The sequence below is a fragment of the Dipodomys merriami genome, unplaced genomic scaffold, assembly GCF_024711535.1.
Source record: "Dipodomys merriami isolate MVZ:Mamm:240054 unplaced genomic scaffold, mDipMer1.0.p SCAF_7, whole genome shotgun sequence".
NCBI classification, from domain to species: Eukaryota; Metazoa; Chordata; class Mammalia; order Rodentia; family Heteromyidae; genus Dipodomys; species Dipodomys merriami.
The window spans coordinates 31369265-31391881 of record NW_027206290.1 but is presented as its reverse complement, the minus strand read 5'-3'; the positions used below and the strand labels follow the sequence as shown (position 1 = coordinate 31391881).

At 39.0% G+C, this 22617-nt stretch overlaps 1 protein-coding gene across 4 annotated transcripts in view; it reads left to right on the top strand.

Annotated features, from left to right (window-relative positions):
• Sort1 (sortilin 1) overlaps window positions 1–22617 on the top strand; it is a 73101-nt gene that overhangs the window by 1207 nt on the left and 49277 nt on the right. The gene's annotated exons all lie outside the window — the stretch shown is intronic.

The following is a 22617-nucleotide window of genomic DNA, read 5'->3' as shown; positions in this document are numbered from 1 at the left end:
TTCCACCTGGAGACACTGAGTCTGAACTGTCCCACCAAGATTCTAGACCATAACCAATCAACGTTCTCTTTTTTCCCCCCTCAACCCAGAACACTTAAATTCCTCAGCCACAAGCCCATCCAGGGGATGAATTTAGTCCATCAAAAATAAGCCTTTCTCTGCAAAAACAAAACAAAAACAAAAAACACAGTGCTCTCTTACTGGCTTCTGTGTGTGTCCAGCAGTGGGTCCTTGCTCAGTCACATTATTATTTATGTGGTCTATTTTATTCCTTCAAAATTGACCTTCTGTCCTGGTATCCCAACTCTGACCTGGACGTCTACATCCTGTTATGACAAAATTTCCAATAGCTGAGAAGCACGTAGCAGATACTTTGCTTTAGGTCAAAAGAATTTCAACATTGTGACAAGTAGTTGGGGACAAGTAGTTCAACCTTTGGCACACTTGAGTTGAGAAAATTGTTAGAAAAGTCTTGGCTCCTTGCTTCAGTACAACTAGGGCATCTTCCTCAGTTCCCTCCCCCAATGAACAATTGTTGCAACACATGTATGGAAAGTGCATTTTCAATTTAGTGTGTTCAATTTAGTGTCCTTCAAATAGAATTGCACACAGAGGTAGAGGTATATGGCCAAAGTTCTCAGAAGATGATGTTTCATTGTTTTCTTATGGTGATGGAGATTGAACCAAAGGCCTTGGGCACACTAGGCAAGTGCTCTACCACCAAGCGACATCCCAAGCTCCTATTGGCTGATATTCTATACCTGCACTGTACTGGTGTGACCACATTCCATTCTAGTGGGTGTCCTTTTGGAGTTATCTTTCTAGGTCTTTCTGTCTTCTGGAGACACAAGCCACTTGAAATTAAGGCAGGAGTATTCAAAGAAAGTTGTGCTAATGCAATCTGGATAAAGTAGCTAATCCAGTGCTGAAGGGTGGGGTGGGGTGGAGTAGGTAGAGTTGGGGTGGAGTGAGCACAGCAAAGTCCTGTTTCATGAGGAACAAAAGTGCACACACTTCCTTTTCACAGTGGGGCGTTGAGAAAGGCTTTACAACACTGGCACTTAATTTATGTCAGGACCACATTTGCCTTGAGTCAGCCAGACCCAGCATTCTCACTACATGTTTTAGGTTCTTATCTTGCTAGTTGATTTACATTTTAGAACTACAGTTATTTCTGGATTTATTCCTGTAGTCAGAGTCTTCCTGGTTAATTTCAAATGAAACATCATTTGTAATGATTTCAAAGGAAGAGATTGAAAAACTGAATCTGAAACCACTCATTTTCAAAGTCCATATGTAAAAGAATTTTCCTCTGTTTCTTTTATCTAATTACTGTTTCTGGGTTTTGTGGGATTTTTTTTTTTTTAGCTTTTTTCTTCCGTCTTCTTTTAGTAACCTTATTTAAAATCACTATTTTTTTTTTTTGAGGGATAATCATCACTCCTCTGTTGTCTCTTCTTCAGAGAGCTCATCCTTTTTATAATTCTTATACTAAATTGAAAAAAAAGAAGTGGTGCTCTGGTTAATAGCCTTCATCATAGAAATGATTGCGGTAGCTCTTACAGGTTTTGCTTTATTGCTCAAGAATTGTTATACAATAATTTGTTTTCAATTCTGTATTTTTAGAAGCAATAATAGTACTTCCTCAACTGTACTGAAGAGATCTAGTATTTTTAGACCTTTTATATAAACAGTATAAAATGAAAGTATCTGCTGGACAGAATAATGTTTTATTAGAAACACTGCATACTTTTGCACAACTATGGAAATAAAGTACTTAAGTAATTTTTTCCTATGTAATATGACAGGATCCAATTCCCAAGAAAAACCAGAAGTTCTTGTTCTCTTCTCATGTCTTATAACTTGATGTAGTTCTTTTCAAGCCACATTAATTCCTGTAATCAATGTAAGCAAATGGGTGGTCTCCAAAGGCTCAGATCTGGGATAGGGGTGGGGTTGTTAAGCTACAAAATAAATGAGGAATTGGAGAATGAACAGCCTCAAAAGGTTTTTAGCAGATCTTCTAGACTTATTTCTGTGGTTTATGAGAACATATCAATGTTTAACTAATCTTATTAAGAAAGCAATGTGAAACTAAAGAATGATAGTTCCTTTTTCAGTATGGTTTTAGGTTCCCTAATGCTACACCTAAAACCTCTTCATTCATGAAACCCAACAGGTTATTCTCTTTCCCAAGCCTCCTTGTTTCTGTCTAGGAGATTTCCTTTTATATGCTTTCTTTTCATTCTTGATTTAAACACTTTCTAATGAGTTCATTTTGGACACCATATTTTTTTTCATATAGATATCATAATGATTAAATGCTCTGTTTGGGATTTGAATGAGTATAGAAAAGATTTTATCATTACAGTATTATGAGAAAATAGAAGTGAAAATATTAGCTATTACTAAAATCAGAAAACAAACATGACAAGAAAACAAAGGACAAATATAACAACTCATACCTTATAAAAACTATTGCCTCCTAATTTTGTTCTGGAGATATTATATACCATAGAAAGGCAGTAATAACACATAGGGAGGCTTTGATGTCAACTTGTTTACATTTGCAGTTTGGCTATATTACTTATTATCTTGGATAAATAAGAAATAAGTCCAGCCCGTCTTAGATCCTAGTCTATAAAGCAAGATAATGGTTGTAAAAAGTAAATGAGTGTATACATAAAATGTATTATGTATTAACTCATTGGAACAATGTCTAGTACTTAGCACACAATAAGCAGTTATCTATTGTTTTTGTTATTAAGGTTTATTCATATATACTATTTTCATAGACTGAATATGCTTCCTTTGCTTTTACCCCTACACTATTTCCAGGCCATATTTTTGATTGATTCTTTCCATCAAGTGCTTGAAATGCTCATAACATATATAACCTTTATAGATGAGAAAAATCGAGCAGGCCTAGATTTTATTAATGTTGGTTGCTAAGTTGGGTTACTTCAAAACATTCCCCCACTAAGCACCCCTTTGAGGACAGACATGAAACTCTGTCTTAAAGAAACAGTCGAAATGTCTTGGCCAGAGTTATAGTGGTGGCTGACATAATTTCCTTACCTCTCATTCCTCTGTATATAGACAGACCATTTGACGATTTCCTTAAAACTTTTAAAACTTATGATTAACAGGGCCTCCTGCTGCTCCTGTCACTACTTCTTTGCACATAACTTTTTAACTTCTACCCCAACATCAAAGCATCTGCTTTCTAAAATAAACAGGCCCCAGTAGAGAGGCTGTTGTATGTGCAGCCTCTGAGAAGAATGTGTGTGTTTGTTTGCCACACTGGCAGTGCTGAGTCCGGCCTCACAGGACTGAATGTGCCTGTTGGTGGCTTCGGGAAGCTGCTGCTCTCAGCCTGTTGTGGATCACCAGATCTTTGTAACATCCGGAAATCTGAAGGTCAGTGCCTTTAACTGCCCCAGAACTTTGTAACTGCTTCATTTATTCCATTTCTTAACATCTCTTCATTCTACATTCCCCAGCATCCTGCTTCCACTGTTTAGTTTATGTTACCTTCTCAGCCATTCATTTTTGGTGATGGCATGGACATTCTGGAAGCTGTCCTTCTTGGTCCTGATTGAGTGAACAAAGCTCTCAGGAAGAGTCCATTTTCACAGTGTGACTCTCAGACCTTTAATCTCAAAGGGAACATTAAAATTATGAGTATATCTGGAATTCTAGGGAAAACTATCACCAGATTTGGTAAAGTCTAATTTGTCTGGAGAAGGATTAGTGTTTACAAAGGCTGAAGTTTGGTTGAAGTGAAGCTAGGCAGGTATGGTAAATGGCTTAAAGGGAATGCAGTGTAACAGGTAAGTTTTCTGCTAAATTTGCCTCTGTAAAAACTGATTTTAATTAGTTTTATCTGTTTATGGAAATAATTGGAAGAAGGCTTATTTTTTGGTTAGTTTCTAATAGTTGTGTTCTTTCTGTAATAGTGATAATAATAAGTGCTCCACCTTGCTGTTCTGATCTGCTCTTTTATGTCAGGTTCATAGAGGCTGCTAATAGTTCTATACTCTGCCTATTTTCTATCAGCTCTTGCCAACAGCCATCAGACTCTTGGTGGGTGACTGCTCACGTTATCCTCCCCAACTTTCCCTTTGTCTGGTTACCCTTGTGTGATGATCACATGCCAGGCAATGCTTACTTAGCACCCAGTTGTGGGTGCTTAGAGTGGAGCAAGAGAAGACGTTTCCTCTTCTTCCTCCCTTCCTATCAGCCTCTGTCCCCAAGTTTCTGTATTTAGAGAACATGAATTGCACTTTTAAGATGAAGAAATGAAGCTCGGGGGGGCTGGGAAGGTGGCTCAGTGGTAGAGGGCTTGCCTTGCATGCATGAGGTCCTGGGTTCGATTCCTCAGCACCACATAAGCAGAAAAAGGCAGAAGTGGTGCTGTAGCTCAAGTGGTAGAGCAATAGCCTTGAACTGAAGAGCTGAGAGACAGAGGCCAGGCCCAAAGATCAGGCCCCACGACAGGCAGAAAAAAGAAAGAAATGAAGCTGGGGATGTTTTCTAAGGTTAGAAGCTAATGTTAACACAGATGAAACCATCAAAAATGACATATCATTAGCACCAGAAATATCTATGTAGCTAGAGATAGATTTTTTTTAATGCTATGAAGTAGCTACTGCATTTGTAAATTTCTATTAACTTTTCAGTTCCCTTTTCTGCCTTCCTAGCCAGAATTTCTATTTACTCCTCTTTTTAGAAACTTGTTCTTCCCACTTTGTGGTTTCATGATCTGTCTGTGGGTGGGTTTCGGGAGTAATGGTGCTTGAAGAACAAGCTGATCAATTTCAGTCCTACAGCAGCTTTTTTGTTTAATGGTGACTACAGTCAAGGTTGGTCTAATATGTGACTTTGAGCTAGTGGGGTTGAATGAGTCATCATGAGAGACCCTTTATATCTAAGATTGTAAAGAGAATGCTGGACATGTGGGTTTATTTAAAGACTGTGGTTATTTTTTCTTCCCTACCCCCAACCCAGTCTCAGGAAACCACAGTAAAAACCAAATCCTTCCATTCAGAACCTGTGGAGTTCTAGTGAGAAAGTTTTCTGTAAATGCAAGTTGTTTTCTGTTTTGTGTTTCAGTGTCTGGACCTCAGTTCCTCATCTACAACTTGAGAAGTTTTAGACTGGCTTTGAAATGTCTTTTAGAAATTTCTGAGATTTATTGGAAGAAGAAGAGGCCATAAGTTATGATCACAAATGTTTATTGGTTGATTCCAAATTTAGAAGCAAATTGTGGCTATTCAGTTTCCCGATGGAACTTGAACATAGTATAGATTTCACATCTGGGGGTGATTTGGTACCACCTCCAGAGCTTGCTTCAGTGAAATTCGAGTGTTCTTAAAAGATAGAAGGACTATTTCTTTTCATAGAACTATGAAAAACATTTGTCGCTTATTTTCTGGGTAGTACTTTATCATTCCTTGTTAGCTGAAAAACCTAATGTTAATAAAATATACTAGCTTAGATAGTTCATTCCAAAGAGAGTCAACAGATATGTAGCAGTAAATATATATTTTTTTCTTTTCTAAAGTATTATACCAAAACAGTTCCCTGCTACTTTTCTTCATTTGGGCTGCGATGAGTTTGAAAATAGTTTGCTTACTTTATGTATACTTTCATCTGACTAATTGGCTTGATTTGTTGTCTTCACAAAATGTAATTTGTTGTTTCTAGGCCTTATACTATCCCTCACGTGTTTGTTTTAAGAGTTCTATTTTTCCGTATGTTCTTTAAAAACACAATGAGTTATGACATTGCATATATGCTAGTTTGAAAGTTTAGGTCCAGGGGCTGGGTAGGTGGCTCAGTGGTAGAGTGCTTGCCTTGCATGCATGAGGCCCTGGGTTCGATTCCTCAGCACCCCATAAACAAAAAGAAAAAAGCCAGAAGTGGCACTGTGGCTCAAGTGGTAGAGCGCTAGCCTTGAGCTGAAGAGCTGAGGGACAGTACCCAGGCCCAGAGTTCAGGCTCCACGACTGGACCCCCCAAAAAAAAAAAAAATAAAAGAAAGAAAGTTAGTTTAGGTCAACATGAGATCACCTTGAAGAACCACAAGAAATGGAAGGAGGAAGAAAATTTGTGTGTATGGGGGGGCACACATGTGCTAATGATCTTAGGGCTTGAACTCAGGGCCTGGGCATTATCCCTGAGCTTTTACTCAAGGCTGGTGCTCTACCACTTAAGCCACAAGTGTACTTCTGGCATTTTGTTGGTTAATTGCAGATAAGAGTCTCATGGACTTTCCTGCCTGGGCTGCCTTTGAATCACAATCCTCATATCTCAGTCTCCTGAGTATCTAGGATTATAGGTGTGCGCCACTGGTGCCTGGCAGTAAGGAATTTTTTTTTTTTTTTTTTTTTTTGCTGGTCATGGAGCCTGAACTCTGGGCTTGGCACTGTTCCTCAGCTCTTCAGCTCAAAGCTAGTGCTTTATCACAGCACCACTTCCAGCTTTTTCTGTTTATGTGGTGCTGAGGAATCAAACCCAGGGCCTCATGTATCAAGGAAGCACTGTACCACTGAGCCACCTTCCCAGCCCTGGAAAATTTTAATTTACTTTAATACTTCTCAGACAAGGTAGTTCAAATCAAATGTTTATATTGCTATTTATCATAGGGATTCAAAGTATCAATATATTCTATAGAAAATTCAAGAGATATCTCAAAGCCTAGATTTGAGCACTGGCTTTCCTATATCTTAACCTGTGTAATTATGGAAGATTACTTCCCTAATCTTCTTGGTTGGTTTTTCAAACTAGAAAAGCAGGCTCTTAGAGTTGTTTAGAAGGTCAAATGAGAAGTTTTATCAAAGTATCTTGTTAAATGTAATGATTAGGTAGAGCCACTCATATATGAACTTTCAGAACTGCCAATTGTGTACTGAGTAGGGCCCAGACCCGTGCACATGCAACTCAGTGGGGGCTTGCAAGAAGACAGGACCAGTTTTGTGCAGTGCTCTGGGAAAGCCTCCTAAGTGAAGAAAGAAAACAAGGTGGAGAAAAATCTTAGGGAATTCTGTGCTGAAGTAGGAAAATATAAGACCTGCTCAGGGAACGGCCAGTTGAAACATTATTTTAGAGAAAGTGACTGATGTGAATGACTAGTGTTCTACAAAAATATATAGGGAATTAAATGAAGATAGAACTTCCATGTGAGTGGATGAAACATTACTGCTGAAAGTGTTTTAAGACGTGTTAGATAGGAGGTCAAAGCTGAAGAAATCAGAGGTGACAGTGAGAGCCAGAAGATCTGACCTTTTCAGAGGCTACCCATTGCTTTGGGGTCTGGGGAGATATGCCCAGCAAGAGAGCAGATTGGAGGCCAAGGTGGGCTTGAGATGCAAGGTTCTGAGTATACTCCCAGACTTCTGGTAACCTGTGAGGGCTATAAACAAGTTTCTCTTTTCTGAACATTAGAATCCAGCATAATTGGCCGATTATGTGTTTAACAGCTTAAACTGTGCATTGTTAGTCTTGTTAAATGCTCACATCCTTACTTTTAGTGATGAGGCTAGATGACCTACTCACTGGCTGAAAGGTGAGAATAAGAATCTAAATGTTCTAATATGATGTGCATTTGCAAGTGATTCATGAAAATTTTTTTTAAATCAATGCATTTGCTTTAGGGGTAAAGGCAAAGCTGTAAGACCCCAGTTATGAGCTCTTGAGGTCATTATTGAGCTTTGTGGGGTTTTTTTGTTGTTGGTGGTGTTCTATTTTGTTCTGTGACAGTAGTAGAATTTGGACTTAGGTCTTGGGCATTGGGAGCTATCCTTTACCTTTTCTGCTCAAGGCTGGAGCTTTACCACTTGAGCCATAGTTCTACTTCTGGCTTTTTGATAAGTAAATGGAGATAAGAGTTTCACATTATCTCCTGCCTGAGCTGGCTTTGAACTTAGATCCTCAGGTCTCAGCCTTTTGTGTGGCTAGGATTATAGGCTTGAACCACTAGTGCTCAGCTGTAATTAGTCTTTCAAACTTCATTCCCTATCACATAAAATTTAGTGTTATCATGAGGCTTTAAAGAAAAAAGTATAGATGAAAATGTTTTGAAAGCTTTGAAACACTGTGTGAGTATGAGTTGTATGATGTCTTAATAAGCCTGTTGATCTGTCACAGTCTCTACAGGGCCTTTTTGTTAGCCAAATGATCCTGATAAATACAGCCAACTCCAAGGAACATGTGCAAAACAGGAGACAGATGAGGCATAAATACATTTGGTTTTATCCTTTGGCAGGGTTGGATGACAGGCTTGGGCGGGGGTGGCAGGAACAGGAATGAGTCAAGACTGACAGAAATGTAAGAAGTGTGTGTGATGGTGTTCTTCTGTGCTTCTGCTACTGCTGCTTCTCCTTCTTCCTCCTCTTCCTCCTCCTCCTCCTCTTCCTCCTCCTCCTCCTCTTCTTCTTCCTTCTCCTTCTTCCTCCTTCCTCCTCCTCCTCCTTCCTTCTTCTTACTTTTCTGTATTGGAGCTTGAACTCTTATTTGGCTTTTTTGAGCAGGGCTGGTACCATCTGAGCCATGTTACCAGTTCCAGCTTTTTTTCTTTCTGTTTAATTGGAGATGATTCTCTTGGGTTTGTCTGTCTAGGTTGGCTTCTAACCTCAATCTTCAGATCTCAGCCTCCTGTATAGCAAGGATTATAGGCAAAAACCATATCAAGGTTCAGCTGTTTATTTTTAACCTTTGTGATATAATCTGAATTTTAACTTGTTTGAGGAAATTGGGGAACAGAATCTCAGGTGTCAGATCTGGGTTCAGACTTCAGTGGTAATCATGGGCAACTTAATCTCTCTTAATCTTAATTTTTTTCACTGAAAAATAGGATATCTATACCTGTTCGGGTCATTGTAAAGATTAAGAGTCCAAGAGGTTTAGTATGTATTCAATTTTGTTGCAGGTTTCTAATGATTATTTCTACAGTTTCTGGTGCATTACTAGTTGGATGATTAAATATTGTGCTTAAACATTTTTAAATAGCTGTATGTTCCTGGAGAATTACTGTGGATACTTGGATGAACCAAATCTAGATTAAGAAATGAGCCATGCATTGGTGGCTATAATTCTAGCTACTTGGGAGGCTGAAAGATCATGGATTGATGTCAGTCCTGGCAGAAAAGTTTCAGAGACCCTTTCTCAAAAATAGCCAACACAATGGGACTGAATGAGTGTCTCACATTGGAGTGCCAGTCTAGCAAGCTAGAGGTCCTAAGTTTAAGCCTAGTACTACAAAACAAAACAAAACAAAAAAACATGTTTAATTTAGGCTTTAATGTCTGAGAATCTATATCCATTGATTCACCCAGCCACGGATGAAAAATATTTTTTAAAAGTTGTATCTGGCTAGGCACTAGTGGCTCATGCCTGTAATCTAATCCTAGCTACTTAGGAGGTTAAGCTCTGAAGATCACGGTTTGAAGCCAGCCTTGGCAGGAAGGTCAGTGAAACTCTTATCTCTACCAAACTACAAAAAAAGTCAGAAGTGGAGCTGTGGCTCAAGTAGTAGAGCACTAGCCTTGAGCAAAAGAAGCTCAGGGACCTGAGTTCAAGTCCCAGGACCAGTACCCCTCCACTTGTCCCCCAAAAAAAGAACAACAAAAAAGTTGTGTTCTTTTTTGCTGTTGTTGTTGGTGGTAGTGGTAGCAGTTGGGGGCTTAAACTCAGAGCCTGGGCACTGTCCCTGAGTTCTTTTGCTCCATGCTAGGGCTCTACCACTTTGAACCATAGTGCCACTTCCAGTTTTTGAGTAGTTAATTGGAGATAACAGTTTCATAGGGATTTTTCTACTTGGGCTGACTTTGAACTGTGATCTTCAGATCTCAGCCTCCTGAGTAGCTAGGATTATAGGCATGAGCCACTGTCCCCAGCTAGGTATTTTTTATTGTTATCATTTCCTAAACAATATGGTATAGTAACTATTTATATAACATTTACATTGTATTAGATATTATAAGTAATCTAGAGATTATTTAAAGTGTATGGGAGCGTCTAGGAATGTGGCTTAGTGATAGAGTGCTTGCCTAGTATGCATGAAGCCCTGGATTCAATTCCTCAGTACCACATAAGCAAAAAAAAGCTGGAAGTAGAGCTGTGGCGCAAGTGATAGAATGCTAGCCTTGAGCAAAAGAAGCTCAAAAAGGAACAGAGCCCAGGCCTTGATTTCAAGCCCCAGGACAAGAAAGAAAGAAAGAAAGAAAGAAAGAAAGAAAGAAAGAAAGAAAGAAAGAAAGAAAGAAAGAAAGAAAGAAAGAAAGAAAGAAAGAAAGAAAGAAAGAAAGAAGAAGGAAGGAAGGAAGGAAGGAAGGAAGGAAGGAAGGAAGGAAGGAAGGAAGGAAGGAAGGAGAGAGAGGAAAATGATGTGTGCCTTTAATCCCAGGTTTTTGGAAAGTGGGAACTGGAGGATCATGATTTGAGGCTAGCACAAGCAAAGGTAGCTTGAGACCCTATCTGAAAAAAACAAAAAACAAAAATCAAATGAAAAGCAAAAGAACTGGCATATATAGCTCAAGTGGCAGAGCATTTTCCTCACAATTGAGAAGCCCTAAGTTCAGTCCCTAGTACCTCAAAAACAAAACAAAACAAAAGACTTAAAATGTATTGACAAATAGAGAAAACGACCACTTAAACAATATATGCTACCAAGAAGGAATGATGTAATGACAAGAGAATAATTGACAGAGTTCTTTTATATCTGGGGTATTGGGAAGGATTTACTCAGTCATTTAAACTGATGCTTGAAGATGCATAGAATTTTGCTAAGAGAAAACAGCATATTCATGAAGCCATTTCTAGGAAGAGCTTAGTGTGCTCAAAAGATTCCAAAGAAGGTCAATGTGGTTGTAGCTGAGGGAGTGAGTCCCCCATACCCAGTGTGTGAGCAGACTCTTTATGGTTCTGTGTGTTGCTCAGCTAGCAGCTAGAGTTTGTCTCTTCCTCACATTCTTTTTTTGTTTTTGTCCGTCATGGGGCCTGAACTCTGGGGCCTGGGCACTGTCCCTCAGCTCTTCAGCTCAAGGCTAGCTACCCTACCACTTGAGCCACAGAGCCACTTTCAACTTTTTCCTGCTTATATGGTGCTGAGGAATTGAACCCAGGGCCTCATGCATGGGAGGCAAGCGCTCTACCACTGAGCCACCTTCCCAGCCTCTCCTCACATTCTTCACTTTGAAGTGGTACTAGGATGTAAAAATTAAATGGCTAAAATTTGAAATATAGCTCATTTGGGGGGCAAAATAGAAATGAATTGTTACATGGAAATGAATTTCTTACAAACTAATCCTACCTCTTTAAATGCTAAGTGGGTTCCCCCCCACTGCATTTCTAATTTCTTGGCCTCTTTAGTCTATAGTATGAACCTGTGTCATTAAGAAGACATTATGCTATACCATAACTCTTATTGATTTAACTGATGTGTGGCATTTACTGTCCACAGGCCTATTCAAATACATGGACTGTTTTTTCCTGTTTCCAAGGGTCTATGTTTGTAAGGTTAGCTCCATTGTATGCTTGTTTAAATTTGTTTTTTTTAAGTAGTTGTTGTTTGTTCTCTGGAAACTGTATTCCCTTGTTCGTTCTTGTTGCTGTCATTATCTGTCTCTAAATACAACATTCCCCAAACTTGACTTGCTTCCTTGATAAACTAAACAAATTTGTAGTAAGTTGAAATTGAGTGATAGTGTATGCAAGTTTCTCACTGAGGTCAAATGCAGAGATCTTTTTTACTGCACAGATGGTACCACATCTGAGATCTCCACTGCTTACTTCAGTGAATGTCCAGCTTTTTGGGATGTCTGAAGGATGTGTTGCTTTTGTAACACAGGATTGGGAACTAGAAGCTTGTTAGTTTTTGTTTGTTTGTTTTGTGCCAGGTCTGAGGCTTGTACTCAGAGTTTGGGTGCTGTCACTGAGCTGTTTTGCTAATGCCAATGTTCTACTACTTAAACCATAGCTCCAGTTCCAGCTTTTGCTGGTTAATTGGAGATAAGAGCCTTATAGACTTTCCTGCCTTGGCTAGCAGATCTCAGCCTTCTGAGTAGGTAGGATTACAGGTGTGAACCACTGAACGATGTTTCTTTGCAGTTTTTTTAGGAACAGATATATAGTTGAAATGCAAGTTGAGTTGTTCAACTGTTAATGAGTCATGGAATTTAAACATTTAAATGGACTAGAGACATTGTCATTCCAGCACCCCTCACCATACTCCACCTCCTTCCTTCCTAGTCTCCCAGCTCTGTCCCAGTGATGCTAGGCTGCACTACCCAAGCTCACACAGCTTGTGGCTAAGCTAGAAGTAAAATTCACGCTTCTTGATTATTGGCCCAATGTTTTCCTCTGTATTACCCTGGCTCTTAGAAAACCCTGAATATTTGAATAGATTTGAAAACTTGGACTTTTTTGTGTGTTTAGCGTTTTCATTTCTAAGAATAGTCTGCATGAGAACTGGAACATTTGTTATTTTTGGCTCGTGTTTCATGATCCTAGCAATGCCTTGTTTAACAGAACTGTACTCTGTTAAGATTTTCCTCTTGCTTGCCAATACATCACCCATGTTGTGTTCTAGATCTTTCTTGCACATCACTGTGTCTTGTCACTTTATCTCCTAGTTGAGGTTTAGAAGCCTAATCCTAGATTGTAAGTCTAAGGATTATCAATGCCTTACCTCTGTATGCTAGTTCACTGGAGTGTTGTTATTCCTGTGAGTGAAGGAACATTTTAACCCCTGGGGAAATGGATTCCCAGGAGATAAAATTATTTCTATTTTCCAGTCAGTTACTAGACTAGACTTGATGCTCTTTTGGAGTCCCATGATAGGCTATCTTCTGTAGATTAAATATCTAACATGTTTAGCCCTAGTGTTTACACTTCTGCATAAGAGAAGCATATGTATAGAATAAGCTCCATAAGCTCAGAGCATCTATTACCTGGTTTTCTCCCAGTGCCACAAAGGTCCAACACATGGTAATACATAGGGAAGCAGTTGGTTCTTTGTGAGTGCTGCATTTACAGATTCCACTTTTTTTTCTGTGCTGGTGATTGAACCCAGGATCTTGCACATGATATGTCAGTGTTCTACTACTAAACCATCCCTCACCCTTGATTCAACCAATTTATAACTTCTTTGGCAAACAAATAATTGTGTCTATACTGAACACGTATAGACTTTTTTCCACTATACTCTAGGCAACACAATATGAGTATATGTGTTCAGCATTATACAACCTGTAGCAATTGTATTATATTAGGTATTATAAGTAAGCTAAGGATGATTCAAAGTATAAGGGAATTGTATGTGGGTAATGTGTCTACCTTATGTCTCTGGATATAAGAGACTTGAACATCGTGAATAGTGATATCCACAGGGGTCCAGCAGCCTACTTTGTTTCAGCTATTAGTTGAAAGAAGGCAATTTGTGGTTTGTCATCATTGTACTCCCTCATCTTTCACTATCAGAGTGGATGTTTCTGACGGCAGGGCCTTCTGCAGCCTACTATGGGAAAATGGACCCATGTTCAATTGTGCTAGTATTTTTTCTTTCTGTATTTTACTTTTGATTGAGTATATAACCAAGACAGGCACACGTTTCTCATGACTGAGGTTTTCTCTAAGCTGCAGCAATTCTTTAGACCATCCTGAAAGTTCTCCAAGCTTATAGTAGCAATAACGTAATCAGACTTCTAGTTTATTAATTAAGACAAAGTTATTTCTATGAAGAATTATGCACTTTGTGGCCTTTCTTCATTTCTGGGAAGAATTAGGGACTATCCATATGACAGCAGAGCTGATCATTGTGTTGATTCATGGAGTCTGGAGAGTGTGGGCCTCTTGTGTTAAGATGGCAGGAAATAAGTGGACTCTTGCATCACCAGCTCTGTTGAAGTTACTTCAGGGGAGAGAGTACAAATTATCTTCTACTTTCTAATATGAGTTCCTGAAAACCTGTTTGACAGTCAGATGGCAACTATAAATGAGAGCCAATAAGGAGAATAACAAAGTGCAGAAACAAGGACACAGGATGACCCATTGCAACAATGATACACAGACAATTCATCTGAAAGGGTACAGTCTGTGTATGTGTATGTGCTTGTGTGCAAAAATGGGTTTAAACTCAGGGTCTCTAGCTCTTGGCTTTTTTTTTTTTGCAGCTGGTACTCTACCACTTGAATCATGTCTCTCCAGTTCCTCAGATAAATTTTTTCATGTATTTTTGTAATTAAAATTAGTTTACTTACAGTTAGTCTTTTTTTTTTTTTTTTTTTGTCAGTCGTGGGGCTTGAACTCTGGGCCTGAGTGCTGTCCCTCAGCTCTTCAGCTCAAGGCAAGCGCTCTACCACTTGAGCTACAGCACCACTTCCAGTTTTCTAATGGTTTTTTGGATATAAGAATTCCATGGAGTTTCCTGCCCATGCTGGCTTTGAACCTCCTGAGTAGCTAGTATTACAGACGTGAGCCACCAGCGCCCAGCTACAGTTAGTATTTAAAAAAAAATATTCCTGCTAATTGGAGATATAGTAAGGCTCACTCATGGATTTTAGAAACACACACACGTGTGTATGTGTGTGCATGTGTGCATGTGTGTGCACATGTCTGTACATGTGTGCATGTGCATGCATGCGTCCTGGTCCTGGGGCTTGAACTCAGGGCCTGGGTGCTGTCCTTTAATTTTTTTGCTTAAAAAACTAGCACTCTACCACTGAAGTCACAGCTCCACTTTCTGTTTTTGTTTTGCTTTTGTGTTGGTGGTTAATTGGAGATCATGAATTTTCCTGCCTGGGCTGTGTTCACACTGAGATCCTCAGATCTCAGCCTCTGAAATAGCTAGGATTATAGGTACGAGCTACCAGCACCCAGCTTTCAGAGGCCATTTTAATCAAATAGCTTTCCAGAAAAGTTATAACGTGTGAGTATTCCTACCTACCTTGTGGGAAGGTATCCCATTTCATTCTCACATGCTACATTGTGCTGTTTTTAAGACTTTACCAGCTCTCTTTTAAAAATTGTTATAATCTTTACGTATAAAGTTGTACAACTCAACATATCAGTTGTAAGCCTGAAGAACAATTTTTTATTACTAGAGAAATTGAGTAGGTTTCCATATGTTTTTGGATGTTCCTATGTTCATTTATATGTTGTTTACTTATGTCCTTTTCCAGTCTTAAACACTTATTTATGATCTTCACTTTTTTGTTTTATTTGCTTTATGAGAAAATCTTATTATGTAGCTCAGGCTGGCCTTGAACTCATGGTCCTCCTGCTTCACATCCTGTGTGCTGGGATTAAGGTATGTTCTACCATGCCTAGCTTGAGGTCTTTGTTTTTGTTTTATTGACTTGGAACTCTTCCTATATTATCCTTTTCATCAAATAATTTTCCAAGTTTTTTCCAACTTTCTCTTCAGTAATTTTTAATTTTAAAAAATAGTCAAAAGTAAATTATGATACTGTAGCTTCTATTTTATGTCATTTTTTGGTAAAGATCTTATAGTAAGATTTTGAAAATACTCACTCAGCACCTGGAAGGCTGAAGCTGGAGGATAGTGAGTTTGAGGCTAGCCAGGGCTATATAGTAAAATATAGCAAAAAAAAAAAACCCCAAAACCCTGAATTTGATTTAAAAAAAGTTTAAAAGCAGAGATCCAAGAAGCTTACAAATATTAACATTCAAGAGATAATGATGAGGACCAGGTGTGGTGGTTCACCTATAACCCAAGCAGCGTGGGAGATGGAGGTGTGTGTGTGTGTGTGTGTGTGTGTGTGTGTGTGTGTGTGTGTGTGTGTGTGTGTGTGTGTGTGTGTGTGTGTGAGTGTGTGTGTGTGTGTTTGTAAAAAAATTCAATACTTAAATCATTTACCTTTTTACATTTAAATTTTTGCTTTATCTGGAGTTTGAGAATGGGGTTACGAAGGAAATTGCAAATTTTGTTTTTACTTATTTTTTCAAATAGCCAGTTTTCCCAGAGCTCCTTTAGTACTAATTTAAAGTACTTGTTTTATCATATGCTAAAAGAAACCTTATCTGTTCCTGGATTCTATTTTGTTTCACTGATCTGTCTTGTCTATTCCTGTACCAATAACTGTACAGGGATTAATAAGCCTCTCTAGAAGCTACTATAAATTCATGATAATCAAATAGCAAAACAAGTCAAGCTAACAGTTTAGCCAACTAATCTGTATTTTTGGTTTCTGAACTTCTTAAAGTATGATTAATCTGAATTGTTGTATTTACTCTGTGGCCCTTCTTTGTACGGATTTTTTGGCTATTAATCTTGGCCTGGCTGGGAAGGTGGCTAAGTGTTAGAGTGCTTGCCTTGCATGCATGAGGCCCTCCTCAGCACCACATAAGCAGAAAAAAAAAAAAAAAAAAGCTGGGGCCTGAGAAGGTGGCTCAGTGGTAGAGTGCTTGCCTTGCATGCATGAGGCCCTGGGTTCGATTCCTCAGCACCACATAAGCAGAAAAAGCCAGAAGTGGCACCGTGGCTCAAGTTGTATAGTGCTAGCCTTGAGCTGAAGAGCTCAGGAACAGTGCCCAGGTTCAGAGTTCAGGCCCCACAACAGACAAAAATAAATGAATAAATAAAAATTCTGTGTTCATCAAAATTATCTCTTACAGTACTGATCTCATAACATACAAGCATCATAAACACAAATATGTTCATCTTAGCCTGTTCTTAGATTATACTTTAGCTGACAATCCAGATCATACTTTGGCTAACAATCCTTTGTGGTGAATAACATACCCCTTTGGCATTTGATTGTAAAGCAATAAGCTGTTTACCAGAAACAAAACATAATATGTGTTTCAGTTTCCCTATACCCTTTATGAACATGAAGGCTTTGTTTGTTTTTTCTTTCAGACAGTCTTGCTATGTAGCCCAGGCTAGCCTGAAAGTCAATATGTAGCCCAGGGTAGGTTTGAACTCAGGATCCTCCTGCCTTGGTCTCCTATAATTGCAGGACTGTGCTCTCTTACCAGCCCTAAACGCTTTCTTATAATAGTGATGTAGTTATTTGCTCTCATTTCTGTTAGACTCCCCTATTCTTGAATGTTTTTATATGGTTCAGTATTTTATTATAGATTAATCATTGGTAATATCATGTTAGAAATTTTGAGTGTTTCCTTCCTAAAAGGATTATTTTGCCTTGTAGTTCTTTCTAGCCACAAGACTTTAGCCTTGGCTCATGTTTCCTTTAGTCTTCTTTCTTTGCCCTGATTAGGCAATTGAACCAATTGGTTGATTACATTTAGCTTTCTATGCATTGCAAGCTAGTCTTGAGAAAGTGATCCTGTGGTCTCATTTCAGCTATCTTTGAGTCTTCCAAGATGAAGTACTGTTTGTAAAGTGTCAGACATATTTCATTTTCTCTATTGTTTTTGCAGCTATGTTCCTGTTCTTACACAAATACCTTCTACCATTATCTGCTCTTACCTGGAAATTTCCTCTAAACACCTTTGTGTTTAGTACATTTTTTAAACCAATTTTAACCTATAGAGTTGATGGCAACTACAGTGGGAAGGAGCAGTGTAAGGTCAACATTGTATGTGTAAACCCAAAGGCATTTACTAGCATTTAACATGTTTTGACTGGCTCTAATGGCAAAGGAGAAAACCCTACTCAGCCATTATTTTCTGACATCATGGTAATCATGGTAGAAAAAAGACTGTACATAGATTAGTGGTATTTATAGCAAAGTTATGAATACTATAACTTTTTATGTAGCTGTTTGTCGAATACTTAACATGTATAAGGCAGGTCCATGGATTATACCAGATCATGGTGTCTGCCATTATGAATTCATTAAGTGAGAGCTATGAAGGTGGCTCAGTGGTAGAGTGCTTGCCTTGTAAGCATAAGACCCTGGGTTTGATTCCTCAGCACCACATAAGCAGAAAAAGCCAGAAGTGGTGCTGTGGCTCAAGTGGTAGAGCACTAGCCTTGAGCTGTAGAACTGAGTGACAGTACCCAGGCCCAGAGTTCAGCCCCCATGACCGACAAAAAAAAAATTCATTACATGAGACTGAAAAAAAAAAAAAAAAAAAAAAACAAACATGAGACTGAATATAGCTCAATGATACAACTTTGTCTAGGATGTGCAAAACCCTGAGTTTAATCCTCAGCACTGAAAAAAAGAGTACATAGCATATTCTTTTTTTGTCCGGTGGTGGGGCCTGAACTCTGGGCCTGGGCGCTGTCCCTCAGCTCTTCAGCTCAAGGTTAGCGCTCTACCACTTGAGCCACAGCACCACTTCTGGCTTTTTTCTTTTTGCTTATGTGGTGCTGAGGAATCGAACCCAGGGCCTCATGCATGTAAGGCAAGCGCTCTACCACTGAGCCACCTTCCCAGCCCCATAGTATATTCTTAGTAGGCAAAGATGTACATCTTTCATAGTATTATGTCCTTAAGTACTATGAAAATAATATTTTGGGAAATGAAATCACTTTTTTGGGATGGTATTTGGGTTTGAACTCAGACCCTCCTGCTTGCTAAGCTGGTGTAATACCACTGAGTCATACTTTCAGCCTTTTTTCACTAGTTTTAGAATAGGATTTAATTTCCCCCACCTAGGTATATGCCTGAACTAAAATCTGCTTTCTATAGACTTTGTGTCATCACTGTAATGACAGACACATGCCACCATGTCCAGCTTGCCTTCTGTCAAGATGGAGTCCCATGGGTTTAGCCTCCAGGCCTGATCCTCCCATTCTCAGCCTTTCAGGTAACTAGGGATTATATACCTGGCTTTTTACTTTATTTTTTGAGTAAACCTACCATTTTGCCTGGAGCTGGTCTTAAATAGCGATCCTCCTACCTCTACCTCCTGCGTATCTGGGATTATAGATATAGGCCATCATGCCTGTCCTGATTTTTGAGATAGGGTCTTGCTAATTGTTTTTTGGGGGGCGGGGCTAGCCTTGAACCATGATGCTCTCATCTCCACCTCTCATATTGCTTGGGTTATAGGTGAACCACCATGGCTGGCCCTCATCATGTCTCTTGAACCTTAATATTTGTAAGCTTCTTGGATCTCTGGTTTTAAACTTTTTATTAAATTTAGGGTGTTTTTTTGCTATTATTTTTCAATATTTTTCTGTTCCTGCTCTTTCTCAAATATACTCCAGGAAGTTGTATGTATATATTGGATTGTTTGAAGCTATTTTGCAGCTTAATGGTGCTATGTTCATTTTTCTCCATACAGGTTTTAGAGAAAAAAGTGTTTACTTCGGATAGTGTATATGGATAGGTCTTCAAGTTCACTAATCTCATCTGCAGTGTTTAATCTTCTGTTGATCCTATTGGAGTGTATTTTTTATCTCAGATGTTATAATTCTCATTTCTACAAGTCTGACTTGAGTCTTTAAATATCTTCTGTGTCTTTACTTGGCATGTTGAACATATTCTCTAATTCTTGAACATATGGAGTATAGTTAGAACTGATTTACTTTAATGTCCTTGACTATTTTTTATACTATTTCTGGGTAAATTTGATTGATTTTTCTCTTTGTTAGGGATCCTGGTTTCTTAGTCCTTGCATATATGGTGATTTTTGATGAAATGTTGGATATTATAAATTTTATCTTCATGGGAATTAGATGTTGTATAAAAAAGGTTCTCAACCTTTCTTCTGGAACCCAGTTAGGTTACTCGGACATACTAGTTTTCTTTTGTTATAACTGAATATGACAGACTGGGTAATCTATAAAGACTAGAGATTTATTCAGCTCACAGTTGTGGAGGTTAGGAAGTCCAAGAGCATGGCAACAGTATCTGCTGAAAGCCTTTTGCTGCACCCTAACATGGTGTCAGCTGGTGAGACAGAGCAAGCAAGCTATTTGGAGTCTCTCTTCCTCTTGTTTAAAAACTACTAATTCCCTTATGGTGGGCCCACTCTGCAGGCCTCATCCAATATCATTATGCCCCAAAGCCCCACATTCAGCATATAAACCCTTAGACTGATGTGATTTGGATCACATCAGTCCCTCTACAGATCTTCAGAGTTCCCTTTCTCTGCACTCTCTCCCCCTTGGTCTTCTACCCTGTGAACCTTTTTAGTTCTTCCCAAACTACTAGATTCATCTCTTGAATTTGGGGATACTCTGGGCTTTGCCTGGGTTCCTGTTCCCAGTGCTGTTGCCTGGGAACACTTTCTAGGTATTAAGTTGAAGCAGTGAAAGGGCCCATTTTGTTCTTTTCCTTTATTTCAGGAATTATTATAATTCATACTCTTATGTGCAGTGATATGAAAGCTATTATTTCATATGTTCTATGTGTTTTAGGTGTTTCTGGTAAGAGTGTAAATCTGATCCCTGTCAGTATATCTTGGCAAGAAGCAGAAGTCCCAGAACAGTTTTACATTGCATGCTCTTATGTCATAGGGAAATTAAGTGGCTCTGGCCTTAGTTTTACACTTCATCCTTCCTTTCAGGGACTTCCAAGTGGTTCTTAAAGAAAATGGAGGGGGTGGGAAGGTGGCTCAGTGGTAGAGCGCTTGCCTCCTATGCATGAGGCCCTGGTTTCGATTCCTCAGCACCACATAAGCAGAAAAAAAAAAGCTGGAAGTGGCACTGTGGCTCAAGTGGTAGAGCGCTAGCCTTGAGCTGAAGATCTGAGGGACAGCGCCCAGGCCCAGAGTTCAGGCCCTATGACCGATTAAAAAAAAAAGAAAAGAGGGCTGGGATGTAGCTCAGTGGCAAAGCGCTTGCCTAGCAAGTGCAACGTCCTGGGTTCGATCCCCAGTACCAAAAAAGAAAAGACAAAAAAAATACAGTTAAAAAAAAAAAGAAAAAAAGAAAATGGATTCAGTATTTGAGCACATCCCACATATTATGTTGTATGTTAATTGCTAAAATGTATAGGTTCAATTCCTGTACCAAAGGGATTTCAGTTCTTGGGGGTTAAGTAGACAAGGTCTCATTGCTATAATTAAATGTGATACAGATTTTGAAAGATATAAAATGCTCCTCTAATGTGGAGTGGCAAGTGTATATGGCATTAAATATGCTAACTGACGAGAGATTAGAATTGATGGCCTTTTCTGATTCTAGTGAATTTTGTCTCCTTGTGTTTCTAATCCCATTCAAAAAGTAGGATTGAATCTGACTCTTGGTCATGCACCTCTCCTGGTTTTGCTTTCTTTTTTTGGGGGGGGGGGCGGGTGCAGGTACTGGTATTGAACTCGGGGTCTTGCACTTCTGCCTGTCTTTTTGTTTCTCAGGGATGAAGCTCTACTACTTGAAAAATAGCTCCACTTCTGGCTTTTTGGTAGTTAATTAGAGATAAGAGTCTCTTGGTTTTGTCTGCCCGGGTTGGCTTTGAATGGTGATCTTCATATATCAGCTTTCTGAGTAGCTAGGGTTGTCTCCTTTCTGTATGTCCTTTTCTTTACATGTAAGCTCTGATCATGCAAGTAGAGCTGATTTTATTTCCTTTCTTTACTTTCTGGAGGATAAATGTATTAGAGACTGATACATAAATTTGTTACATTTGCTGTATTTGGGTGAATTTTATATTTGCAAAGGCAAATATTAATTGGTTAATGGGAGAAGGTGGGATAAAAACCACAATTATAGTTTATACATATAGCCTACATTATTAGAGGAACTCTTTGGATGCTAAATAAGGTTAATTAGCATTTTGGTTGTTTAGTTGAAACTGATGTTGCTAGTGACATCCAGTAGGCCTTGTTCCATGATTGAGCAGTAGGGAAATGTTGGAAATGCCGTGTGCACTGACTGTGTCCAGGTGTAAAGAGCATTGCCCCAAAAACATCAAGTTCAGGCCCTGATGAGCTCAAGATTGATTATATCATGGCCTACTCAAGACAACAAGGAACTGTAGTACCATGATTGATGGAATTTTTCATTTATCCTGGACAATTGTTACAGCAATATTTTCCTTGGAAAAATAACCTATGTTTAAATGATGGCTAGCACATGTGGTCTGTCTGGAACTTGCAGTAGCTCTGATATTCCTGCTCCTCCTAAATGAACTCATTGATGTAATTTCAGACACTGCCTCCTCACTTGGTCTTGCTTTGTGTGAAACATCTTACAGGACACATTTCCCTGTCAGTCTGTAAGCTTCTGGTTCCAGGAGAATCTAGCAGCCCTTTTCCTCAGATGCTTGGCAAGCCTGCATGTATGAATAGCCCTTCTGTCCTACAGAGGCTGCCAGAGGCTCTGCCTAAGCATTTGAGAATCAACCAGCATTTACTAAGCAAGTCTTGTGTGAAGCACCAGTTCTATACTACTTATGGAGATTGTACAAGATCTTTTGACCTCAAAGACAATTTCCATCCAGAAAGGAAATAGCATAGTTGTGAATTCAGAGGCCCATTCAGGAGGACCACAGAGAAAAACAAAATAGTTCATGTTCTGAGTTCTGTGTCTTTCAACTTCTCTGTTGGGATTGGTAGCTTGAATGACCAAGTAGCTGTCATCATACCATTTATAGGCATGGTCTATTTTGAGATTGAGTTTGTGGTTTGGGAAGGATATATTATAATCATTTGAATGCTTATTGGGTGTGCCAAAGTATCTCTGTGGTAGGCCTAGGGAATGCCAAGAAATATAAAGTTACATCCTCTGCTTAA